This window comes from Hylobates moloch, unplaced genomic scaffold, assembly GCF_009828535.3.
Source record: "Hylobates moloch isolate HMO894 unplaced genomic scaffold, HMol_V3 SCAFFOLD_4, whole genome shotgun sequence".
NCBI classification, from domain to species: domain Eukaryota; kingdom Metazoa; phylum Chordata; class Mammalia; order Primates; family Hylobatidae; genus Hylobates; species Hylobates moloch.
The window spans coordinates 164,105,782-164,118,868 of record NW_026652279.1 but is presented as its reverse complement, the minus strand read 5'-3'; the positions used below and the strand labels follow the sequence as shown (position 1 = coordinate 164,118,868).

Sequence of the window (13,087 nt, the reverse complement as noted above, 5' to 3'; positions counted from 1 at the left end):
TTATTTTTGCCTAGACCCTGGTAACTAACATGTGAAGGGCATGTACTCCTCAACTTCCTGCTGAGGGCCCAAACTGGAAAGAAGGAAGACCTTTTGACACAGCAATTAAAATGTCCAATTGGAGAGTTCAGGATCATCCTCCTACTACTTTTGAATATGCACAAACTTCTCATGCTATAAAGAAAACAAATTTGTTATATCATATTTTAGCACATCTATTGTTAGTATTTATAACCAGAATGTTTGGAACATATAAATTATCCTGCTACCAAATTAATTACAAATTAAAATAGCTAAGCATCAAATATTCTAGGAATAAAATTATTGGTAAACATTCCCCACTTCAGACAGCTTATAAATAAGGATCCCATTTAACGAGGGAACATTTTGTTACTTTAATTTTTCAACCATTTTCAAAGTAGCATTGAAGATATTTAGTGGGGCCATGAGGAGTATCAGTTTGCATGTGCCTTGAAGTGTTTTCAAGCTAAAACTATTTTATCCATGCCATGTAGAGTAAAATCTTTGGACATCTGCCACTAATTTATCTGTTCAATAGAGCAAGTTTCAAATAAACATTTAACCAGAATCCTGGGCTAGTTAGAAGACTATGAGATAACCTTGAACAATCATAGGTAACTTTCTAACTAGACTTGTGTCCTTAGTGAGCTCCTCAGTTTTATGAAAATATAGCAACTATGTTCATTCCCCAGTTCCTGCCAGGGTAACATGAAAATGTACAGAGTTAATCTATGAACCTTAATAATTCAGTCAGCAAAAATTTTATCCAAGATAGATTTCTCAGAAGACATCTGGTCTACCCATTCTTCCAGGTAGTTCACAACAAAAATGGCAGTGACTGAATAATGGATCAGCAAAGACTTCAGAACCTCCCTAGCACCACAATGGCCCTCTGCAGAATTGCTTTTGAGTGAGTTGCTCTTGCTATGACCTCATCAGCCTAGATGGAGAGCCACTCGAAGAGCCCAGTGATACACAATTGTTATGTCTTGTGGGAACTTGTTGTGAAGAATGGTGTTAATTGCATCACAATGTTTTATTTTTAAATGAAAAATCTCAGGAGATATTTCTATTATTTTGAAGATCTTGAGTAATTAACTAAATTTATTTTGATTTCCATCTTCTTTTGCCTCATTTTTGTGTTTGTGTTCCTTTGTCATGTATATACCATAGTAAATATTTTTTGGAATAAGGAGATACATATATATATATATATATATATATATACACACACACACACACACACACACACAAATATGCACACATACATACATGCACACATATATCCAAATATATACCCAGATATGCATATGAATATATAATATACTTTATATATATATATAAAATATATGACTCCCTCCTCTAACAACCCCCTCTAACCAAGTTATTAACCTTCCTTTTTTTTGGACAATCTCTTAAGCTAAAGAAATAAATCTATAATAATGCAATTCCCCCCAGTGGAAACGACAGGGGAGAGATTAGTGAGTAGGCTGAAAGATATCCAAGTGACACTTAAATTACAGGTTAGCAGTTACCTATAGCATCTAACCACTGGACCATTCCAATGTACATACAACTTATAAAATCAATTTCAGTCCAGATTTCAAACAGAAAATCAGAGCTGAGCCTCCTGACTTTCATTCTCTTTTTGATTGATCTTTGGTCATCATTAAGCTATTTAATAGCGTTCCTTTTCCATAATGCTTCCTCCTGTATTTCTCCTTACAGACAAGAAAAAACACCCAGAAAGTCTCCTAAATATCAAAAAATAATTTATTTCATATCATCGCTTGAGCCTGAGAGGCGGAGGTCACAGTGAGCCAAGATTATGCCACTGCACTCCAGCCTGGGCAGCAGAGCTAGACTCGGTCTCATCAATCAACCAATCAATTTCCCCAAGATCACACAGCCAGACCAATCATTCTGGCCCTGAGCCCACCTGACAAAGACTAACATTTCAGCTCTGCTGTGCACTACCTGTGTCTCTCTAGGTGAGTTATATAATTTCTCTAGGGTTGAGTTTCCTGAGCTATAAAATGGAATAATATGAAACTACCTGATATTAAAAAAAACACTTACGTAGTTGCTTAATATTTATTGGTAAGTGCTAAATCCTACTTATTTTTACTGTTATTCCCATTTTAGTTATAGTTTTGTTGCTGTTATAAGTAATGTCAGTTTTTTTACTTAGAAATGTAAGTTAAGGCTGAAATAGGGGTTTAGCATAAACATTACAATACCAATGCCTGGTATCATTCATGCAAAAGTGGATACTAGTGTCTATAAAATACCTGAGGACAACAGCCAACTTTATACTTCTTTGTGGTGGGTAATTGAACACAGTAAATGCTTACTAGATGCTGAGCGAACTAAGGGGTTCACTCATACTCTCCACCCCTATCAACGCATACTGGAATGTTCATGGATTGTTATGGGACCTAGTGCCATAACGTAGTAATAGTGCCTATGCCTCAGCACTCAATGCAATATGAGACTAGAGAGCATTACTATGGTTATAAAAGGCAACACGGAGGAATGGGGAATTCAGCCTCCTCCCTCAGCTACCCAAGGCATTCACTATGGGGAAACTCTCAAAATCCTTAATACTTACAGGGAAGTTCAGACAAATATCACTGCAAAGTGGTTTTGCTCTTTCTTCCTGTAGGGCTTTCATCTGTAAGACCCCTTTGCTGATAGGATTAAGCCCTATAGGAAGAGTCATTCTGAAGACAAAATTGCCAGCTTCATTCCCTGAGGATCTGAGATTTCACTACAGCGTGATCACTCTGTTTCCTGTATTTCTAGCTATGTGTTGCAAACTGGTCTCTCACTTTTGTAAACCCTATTCTTGGTTGAGATTTTTTAAATAAAAACTTTAAGAGAATAAAATGTAGACACTTTTAAAATTCGTATGAAATATATCTCTAGATTTTAAAAAAAAAGGAATAGTAAAGGCAAATCCTAGACAAACAATTTGAATCACAAAATGATAATGTTTCCTTGACAAATACAGTAAAAGGAAATCTGAGTCCAGTGACTTTGTCATAGACTAAATTATTTTAAAGAAACCCAGTTTTGGTCTCTAAATATGTAGTCCTCTAGAATAATTTCCAGGAGCACTGAAACAGTCAAAAGAAAGAAGGCAGTTAGTTAAATGTCATGAGACACAGTACAGAAAAGCAATGTTATTGCAAGCATAATCATTTGCTAACATCTTGAACTTGTAACAGCTACCTTAAACATATGCTTCCTCACCATCATGGCATGTTCAATATCTTTGCACACTTGGAAGCATAAAACACTAATTTCCATGAGCCTGTTATTACAGGAGCCGAGGAATAGAGAAGATTGGTGAGGTGGTCACTTAAAAGCCATTCAGAAAGATGATGGCTAAAGGTGGTATGATGTCAGGCTAAGAAGCTATACTAAGCATAGGACATTAACACTTTAAGGAATTGTGTGTGTCCATTAAAAAAAAAAAAAAAAAAAAAAAAAACTCTTGCTGAATTTTAGCCCTTTTTTCTTAAAAATGCACTACTATTACTTATAATAGTTTGAGATAGATTTTTTAAATGCATATGCTACTTCTAGGAATGAGATTGATTCCTTTAGGCCACTCTATTACCCGACATAGGAAACTTTTTATAAAAGAGTGTTTTACATGATTCCCAATTATTTTTTTTTATTTTTTATTTTTTTGGTTTGTAGAAAAATCCCCCTCAATTTTTCAGCACAATGCATTTCATTCATTTAGTTAGTCAATCAGTCATTATTTCAAGAAATGTTTCTATGTGTTTGTGTGTGTGTGTGTGTGTGTGTGTGTGTGTGTGTGTGTTATGTGTTGGGTTAATAATGGTTAGCAATATGGGACACAGCTCTCCACTCATTGATTTTTCATTGTAATGAGCAAAATGAGTATTTACAACATAATTAAATGCATATTTGTAACAATATAAAAATATAATTTTATATAACAAAAATTATATCATGTAGCAGCTGTGATAATTGCTACAAATAAAAAGGATGTGTCTTTGTTGATGTCTAAAAGGTAGAGACAGTAGGGATTTTTATTTAGACATGGATAGAGACTATTATAACAGTCAATGACAGCCTCATTGCAGACTAGATCACAAGAATAATGGGAAATTGCCACCTCATTTAGAATCTGAAATCTAAAGCTGGATGAAACATTTCCTTGTAATAAACAAACAAGTAAAAAAAAAAAAAACAGTTCCGTTTGTTTTGTAAAATCTCTTAGAAAATGCAGACTTGTGCTCTCTACATATTTATCCTCTTAACAATACTGAGAAATCAGAACCTGATTATTATAAGCTGAAACTGCAATTTATCAAAATAATGGGAAATCTAAAACATATCTTAAAAATAATAAAATTTTTCCATTAAATCCAGACTCATTTTTAAGCGAAGACTAGAGGCACGTTCCAAATTTCATGTTTTGCTTATCCCAACTTAGTCCTCTCTACTGAAAATCATAAAAGAGCAGAGAAATAAAGTAAAAAAATATAAAACATCATTCTAATAACTTCACTTATTTCAGACAACATCTCTGCTTATCAGTGGGGTGACTGGGTGATTAGGTGATAAAAGAAACCCTTTTCGTTTTTCTTAATGGATATCACCAATGTAGATATACATTCCTAAATGACCATTGTAAATGCCTGTTCTACAATTACAAGCCAGACAGAATATGCAGAAAACAACCCCTTACTCCTGAAATCACTTTCATGATATGACACATTTCAGTACCTGGATTTATGGAGCTGTTCAAATTCCCATAGTAATCATGGGATAATGAATCCCTTTGGTCGGATAGCCACAGGCTCTAAAATGGATTATTTGTTTTAGAAGAAAAAAAAATGAGTAGACACAAACACTATATTAATGGCTAGCTTAATGCACTTTTTGTTTTTCTTTCCCTTTATGAAAATGTTCTGATTGTATCTATGTAAAAACTCATAGTTTTTATTCCAGAAGATAAAACTCACAATATAATGGCACACTTGCATCTCTGCCAGGGAATTTTCGGTTGTTGAAAAAAATATATGAGCTTTGTATTAAAAGTCTTTATTATGTATTTCCTAAAACTAAAATGCATTTATTTTACCCTGAAATGCACATGGTAAGCATAATTCATTTTCTTCCACCACTTATACATAGCAGGATTCATAAGGAACAAGGTGGCAAATAAGGCCCCTTCATAATTTCCTGGAGGCTCACACTCTCAACTGCAAACTCATCACTGACTACTATTATTTATTTACTTATTTATACAATTTTAGTCTTACCTGGATCACTTATCCAAAAATATCAGCTCATTCTGGCACACTATGGAATTTTCTGTTATTTGGAAATAGCACAGACCAAAATTCTGCCATACAGAACACTGCTAAGCTGTAAAGCTGGATGGAACAGTTAAATTTGCTAACTGCTTTTACTGTATATATAGTAAGAGTAACAAACACTTATGTCACGTTTATGATGTGCCAGGCATGTAATAATTCATTTAAACCTTACTGCACCAATAAGATGGTAGTTTTCCCATCCCCATTTTACAGATGAAAGAACTGAAGCCTAGAGATGCTAATAAATCACCAGAATCCCAGAGCTGGTGGTGACAAGGCTGGAAGGAACACCAGAAGCAGAGGGCCTCTGTGAGAACTCATTTAAGGCTGCCATAGAGTGACCACAAACAAACAGCTTCTGCCAGCAATTTTTGTCTTGCTTTATTCATTTAATTTTCAGTTTTATTTGGGATAACTCTGATTAGAAAATTTCAGAGGAGAAATAAAGTGTTTTCTCTCTTTCTCTGTCCAGGGCCTATTTTTATCATACATATAGTACTATAGAATTACACTTTTGAAAAGTGGCTGAGGACCCCAAATGCCCCTAAGAAACTACAGTGGTTTGAATCTTGCTTTATTGCAAACTGTCTTAATTTTTAAAACTCCTTTACACCCTACAAACAGAATGTGAGCACCATTTCAAAACAGTGATTTAAACAGATGCAACTATATTAAGATTTTAACATAGCCATGGTCAGGATATATTTTATCCTGAAGCCTACACACAGTCAACCCAGTCGTGACTATACTTTTCTTTCTATTTGTTCAATTCATAGCAACCTATTTATTACCCCATCTCTGCTTGCTGTACCTAAGGTTGATCTGTTTGCTTCTTTTGTTTTGTAACAGCCAAGAGCTCTGCTGCATTGCAGGCAATTCGTTTCTGGGATATCCTTAGAGAATTTCTTTGCTGCCCTGTTTGCAGTCACCCTGTACATCCCATAATAGAGCTCTACCATCTAGACTGTGCACATTTCCAGCTCGGCAAAAATGGAATTACATGAGATATAGCTTCAAAGTTGTATTCATTCAATGTTACAAATGGTTCTTGGCTGACATTGATGAAACTCCTCAAGTGTCTGATGGGACGTAGGTGACAAAGATAAATCTTAGGCATGTGCACAGGCAAGGTGTTTGTGTGAGTCCAGAAAAAATGAGTCAGTTTAAAACTTTAGCATTATAGGTCACCTCTAGATGAACATTTATTACATTTATTTCAATTGTTATCAGCCTTTAATTCTTGTCCCTTTAAATAATAACAGCTATCTATATGGCATATTTTATTACCAAAATGCCAATTGCTGTAATAATGTAGGAACATGTTTACTTATTAAACAAGAGCTCATGTAGAACCTTTTAAAGCATCTGTTCTGTAAGGGCTACTTCTCTGTGATCTTACAGAATCTTGGCATAAATGTTTTGTAATTTTAAATGTGTTGTAATAACTAAACCACTTATCAGTTTCCCTCACTAGATCATAAGCTCGAGATGACAAAACAAATGAACAGATAAATTAGTAAATGAATGAATAAAGAAACACATGTATTCTCCACTTCATCCCATTTATTCTGGAGCTTAAGTAAAAGCAAATTATTCTCAGCTATCATTGTTAATACGATCATTAGTTATTATTCCTTTCCCCTACCCAGCCTCTACTCAATGGCAGGACTTGTTGTTACCACTCAGTTTTTTTTGTTTTTGTTTTTTTTTTTTTAAATAAAACATGTCATGACCTCTTCATTACACTACTGAAATCCAAGCCTTCTTCACTTGGACCCTAACTCCACTTTCCCCCCCCTCTTCGAAGCTCGGCTTTTCTAAAAACACCAGCAATCCTTTTTTTCCAAAATACAAATCTAATCATGTCACACTTCTCCATGGAGTTCATCAGTTGCTCGCAGATGGCACACAGGGACCTTCCCCGGCTGACACACGCTTCAGTCTAGCCTCATCTGCTACTTTCGCACTGGTGATTTCAAAAGCAGAGTCCTCCCCCTCCCACGGGCCGTGGCTCTTGGTCCTGTGCCTTTCCCATCACGCTTTCTTCCTCTAGGTCTTAACGTGCTCCCCAGCTTTCAGATGCCACTCATGATTCCTCCTCCAGAGGTCCCTCCACGCATCTTGGAATCATCCTTCAGAGGCGGCTAAGGGTGCCCTCATCCTATCACACCTGGGACCTTAGCACTCCTTCTGCCTGTTTCCATTTGCTGTATACATTTCTATTGCTAGTTCCATTTCTCTGATAAAACCGTTAGCCTCTTGAGAAAAACATAAAATATTCATTGTTTTTATTCCCTTCACTCGACCAGGTGCCTGACTCACGGGAAACACAGATGAATGGAGTTTGACCTCAGCGGAATTTTCAGGAAGGAGTTGTTCTATCCCTGTTCAACCAGATTAAAAATCAGTTTCTCCAGGACAATGCTTCTCAGCATTCAATCTTGTAAAAAAGTGTTAACAATTTTGTTAATTTTTTTAAAATTATAATCAAAATAATCCCTCATTTTGAATTTGCCCAGTTGTACTAAACAACAAACTGAATGGAGGGCATTTAAGCCACCTTCCATCATGAGGGGGTCATTGAATTTTCCTGGAAGTTGTACAGGTAATAATTTCCTAACCAAATCTGACTATATAATTGGGCTGTCTTTGCCTCAGAAGGAAAAAAATCAATTAAATCACATTTCCAATTTTTTTTTTGCAGTGGGTATTTGTTTCCACACGTTTAAAATTAAACATATTTATTACCTTATAGCTCAACTTATTAATAGTACGAAAAGCAAAATCTCCAAAAACAGAAAATTAGTAGCCAGTCCAGAGTTCTCTTCCCATTTTTGGTCGGCAAAATCTACACCCGTACCAAGGAGGAAAGTTCATATGAATGTTCCTACTAATGAGGACAGACCTGCTCCCTATCAAATCTTGCTTTAGTCACAAAAGATTGGATCGAAATAAATATTACACTGCACTTTGATCAGAGTTGCAATGGTAAAACGTCAGCCAGAACGTATCCAAAAGCAGGCTTTCCTCACAGATATGAGAGAAAATTGGATTAGAATCCAGCTGCCTTTTGCATGTTAGAGGCAATAAGTGTATATTGTATAAAAATCATCAGCATAACAAAGAGATCATAATCACGCACCAAATGAACATTTAAATCTATCTTAAGATAGTGGATTGAAATGAGTCACTGAGTATCAAAAAAGATGGTGGGTCTGAAACATAAAACAAGAAAACAACATGAAGAGCCATTTATTCAATCTGACCTAGACATAAAAGGGGACACCATAATAACCACTGAATAACGACTGAGATCATGCTTTTGTGATAAGTCACTGAGATCTGAAATGAAAAACTGAATTATTACTAAATAAAAGGATTTGGTTTCATTGTTGAATTTATTCACATATTTCAGAAAATTTATTTTGCGGTTATATTTGAAGGTCAAAGAATAAAACTGAAGCATCTTGCCTATTTCAAAGATCCCCCTAGGAGCTGGGGAGGTAGGTATCTTCTAGGTTTTGAAGTGTAGCTCTCTTCTTCAGGCTTATAAGAGAGTAGCCATTCCCAGAAAGTAGAGAGAGCCAGAGGGCACACCTGGAACAGGAAAGGCAGAGTAGTGTCCCAAGTACTGCCACGCCCCCCACAGCCAGCCTACTGCAGACTTCCCTAATCCACCCAGCGCTCGCCCTGGGGATTTGCCCTGTGAACTCTGCCATCTTTTCCCTCGACTACCTAGGGTGCCCCACCAGCCAGCTTTCTCTGCCTCCTGACACTATCATGACTGCTTCATTTCTCTCTCTCCATTCCAGTTCTATAGTTTTATGTTCACTAACTCTGAAAATGAACTATTATTATTTCCTATCTAATATCTAGAACAGAGCCCTGATGTTTTACACTTCATTTCTGTTGTGGGAACAGCTTAAAGATGAATCAGATCCTATGAATTGTCTCATTTCGATTGACAACCCACGATGCACTGTTCTCTTATATATCACATAATGTAGCACGATATGCAATATACAGTACATATAATCCTACCTCATCAACCACCAGCTGGCTTTATTGTTTGCTTATTAATTCTTGTTTTCCACATTTTATTTTAGGGTCATTGACATTTTTCTGATTATATCAACTGCAATGCACATTATTATAAATTCAACTACTAAGACACATTACATGGAAACAGATTTTTTTTTAAACAAAACACCGGAAACACATCATAGTCTGCATTATCACTATCATTATCTGTGCTTAAAATTGGAATATCATGAATGAATATGCAGTTCTGTGTGACTCTGAACAACTGGCATTGCACATAAGAATGGTTCTAGATCTCAAGGTGCCCTTTTCTAAGAACCTCCTTTTTCTCATTGTCTAAGAAACTTATTAGAGGCTTGAAAATGTCTTATTTCATCAGCTTATTTTTTTCCATATTATCGTAGTGCAAATATAACTATAAATGCCTATTCACAGGCAGTTCTCTTCTCCTAAATAAAAGATTAATAAAGAAGAAAAGATTGAAAATACAATGTTCAGATGTATGCTTGCTTGTCAATGACATCAAATAGTTCTGGCTAAAGTCATTTTCCTTTCCACCTATTCACTTAATTAGAAAGAAAATCTTTTCCAAATGAACAATTTTGAAAGTTACTTGATATGTCTTCGCCATTGTCCACGTAATATAAGGGATGTCTTCATCATAGCTTGGCCTCTTCTACAGATGGTTAGTTGAAATCATTGATTTAAATCTAAAACCAGAAGAAAGCTCTGTATCCACTGACATTTTCAATGGAGCCCCTATGATAGAAATACTTTATAGTTACACTGCAATTATTAAATATCTACTTAAGTCTTGTTCATAGAGTGACAATCCAAGAACAAAGGGGGAAAATTAAGAAGCCTTAAGGAATGTAAGATTTTAAAATTCACCTAAGCTTCTAAGTTCTATTCTGTTCTCAGCACTCAATGAGATGTCTACTTGATTATATTGCTGAAGGTACATGGAATCACAGTTTGGACTACCATTCAAAGTTTCCTTTTTTTTTTTTTTTTTTTTTAACTATCTTGCCTCAGAGGTATGTACTATCTCATTAATGTGACATTAGCAAACCTCTTTTTGAATACTCACCTTTTGAACAACACATACAAAAAAGTCAGCAGTTATTAGTTTGCTCTCCTTTTTTTGCAATCCCACAGCACATTCTGTAACCTGGATTACAGCATTTAGCCTTCTGTACTACAGTCACGTAAGTATGTGTGTCACTAAAATAGGAGCTCCTTAATGTCAGGGAATCTTTCTGTTTACAGCATTAACTAAGAGTCTCACACACTGCAGGTGTCTGATAAATATTTATTGAATAAGTAAATGTACTTCAAAAATGAAAATACATTTTCCTTACAAGAATTCTGCAATTTCTCCCTGACCAGTTGATTTACATAAGCCCTCTCTGAAGTAGTTCTCTGAATGGCCTTGGGCCAACTCAGTTCTTTGCCTATTTCTCTCTCATAGTTCTCCAGAATAACTGTAGCGTGTGCTGGGAACACAGCACCCTGAGATAGCAGGAGCTGGCTGGAACAGCCTGGGTTCTGCCCTGATACCCCCTAGAATAGGATGTTCTTTAACACTTTAGCTCAGTGAGTCCTGTGATCCCCAGGTATGTAACCCGGAGCAGGCTGCCCTTCAGAGTCCCTTGTCTGTCGTACAAGTGGGGCACACAAAGTTGAGGCTTCAAGACTCCTGGGCAGATTTCTGAGCTTTTGGGGACCTGTTGCCAGTGGAATCTAGGCTTCTACTGTCCCTTGCTACCTACCTGTAAGTAATAAAACCTGCTTCATGTAATGTGTTATGTTAAAGCACTTTTGCTCTCAGTGGACTCAAACAAGTTGGTAAGTAGTACGCAGTGAACCTGCTTCACATCCTGCATTCAAGATCTGTAAATATCATTGAAACATCAATATTATGTTTCAGATTTATGAGCATGCAATATTCTAACTGTAAAGAATATAATCCATACATCTAGTGAAACAAATAAGAACTTAATTAAAGAAGTGCTTACTTTGGGTAAAAAACAAGACTTCTGTCAAAATGCCTTTTAAATTTTTTGTTTAAAGTCCACACTTAAACAAAGCTTCTAATCTCTATTAAGAAGGGACATCGGCCGGGCGCAGTGGCTCAAGCCTGTAATCCCAGCACTTTGGGAGGCCGAGGCAGGCAGATCACGAGGTCAGGAGATCGAGACCATCCTGGCTAACATGGTGAAACCCCGTCTCCACTAAAAATACAAAAAATTAGCCGGGCGCGTTGGCGGGCGCCTGTAGTCCCAGCTACTTGGGAGGCTGAGGCAGGAGAATGGCGTGAACCCGGGAGGCGGAGCTTGCAGTGAGCCGAGATCGTGCCACTGCACTCCAGCCTGGGGGACAGAGAAAGACTCCATCTCAAAAAAAAAAAAAAGAAGGGACATCATTATGCATTGATGATTAACACAATTATGGACATGTTCTGTTTTATCAAATATATTTTATTAAACAATCAACTTCAATTTTTTCTTCCATAGCTAAGTTATAGATGACGCCATTCTGAAACATCTTTAAAAGCCATCTTTTCTAACTCCAAAATAGTAATTACTATTCACTCTTCGTCATCATCCTTGAAATAGTACTCTGTGGATCAGTACTGAACAGCCAGGTAACAGCTACAAGCTCCAAACCACCTGTAAACATCAGTTTATCTTATACCTATAACAAGTCACTTAATATCCCAAAGGCCCACACAGATAAGTGAAGTCTCAATCATCTAAGTGTTGTAAGAGGAGGGAATTTAGATTTTTCATTATTTCACTAGTTTATGTTTTATTTATAATAAGTTAATATTCCTTAGTTTTTTTGCTTAAGTTTTGAGACTATATTACTGTCTTTTCTCAATTCTTTCCAAATTTTAAGTTTCTTATTTTTAAAAAATATTACTGGCCAGATGCAGTGGCTCACACCTGTATCCCAGCACTTTGGGAGGTCAAGACAGGCGGATCACTTGAGGTCAGGAGTTCAAGACCAGCCTGGGTAAAATGGCAAAACTCCGTCTCTACAAAAAAACACAAAAATTAGCCAGGTGTAGTGGCACACACCTGTAGTCCCAGCTACTGGGGAGGCTGAGGCATGAGAATCACTTGAACCCAAGAGAGGGAGGTTTCAGTGAACTAAGATCACGTCACTGTACTCCAGCCTGAGCGACAGAGTAAGACTCTGTCTCAAAGAAAAAATAAAATTACCAGTAAATAATCATCTTCCATAAGAAAGAGTTTTGCACTGAAGGGGGAATAAATTCTGTATCAAAATTAAGTCTGCTAGGCTCAGAGAAAGTGCTCAACAAATGCGAAGTGAAAGTAGTAAATGCCTACTATTTCATCTGCTCTAAACACCACTCATTTCTTCTCGGCCATATAATTTTCCCCATCTTTAACCATGAGTTTGGATTGGGAGTTGTCTTCTTTCTCAAATTTTCTCATCCTCGGCCACGGGGACTAGTCTAGGGATGGGCTACTGGTCAGTCTGGTCTTATAATAGAACCCATTCCCGGGTAAGAATTCATTGGTTCAGGAATATGCACTCAATTCAGTCCCAGCCAATCAACCCTTCTCTGTGACTTTTGAATTTAGAAACAAAAATTAGGAGTTCCATTCTATCTGGTGATAACATTGGGAAAT

General features: G+C 36.6%; 2 long non-coding RNA genes across 2 annotated transcripts in view; one reads left to right on the top strand and one right to left on the bottom strand.

The window, feature by feature from the left end:
- Window positions 1-7,887, top strand: part of LOC131383337 (uncharacterized) — a 173,124-nt gene extending 165,237 nt beyond the window's left edge. The window contains exons 3-5 of the long non-coding RNA XR_009213321.1: window positions 834-931; window positions 1,750-2,012; window positions 7,694-7,887. This is a non-coding gene — a long non-coding RNA (uncharacterized LOC131383337). The remainder of the gene's footprint in view (window positions 1-833; window positions 932-1,749; window positions 2,013-7,693) is intronic.
- Window positions 7,888-9,958: 2,071 nt separating this feature from the next.
- The window catches only part of LOC131383335 (uncharacterized), a 129,896-nt gene continuing 126,767 nt past the window's right edge, over window positions 9,959-13,087 (bottom strand). Inside the window, exons 2-3 of the long non-coding RNA XR_009213319.1 lie at window positions 11,198-11,318; window positions 9,959-10,135 (exon numbers count right to left, since the gene is read on the bottom strand). This is a non-coding gene — a long non-coding RNA (uncharacterized LOC131383335). The remainder of the gene's footprint in view (window positions 10,136-11,197; window positions 11,319-13,087) is intronic.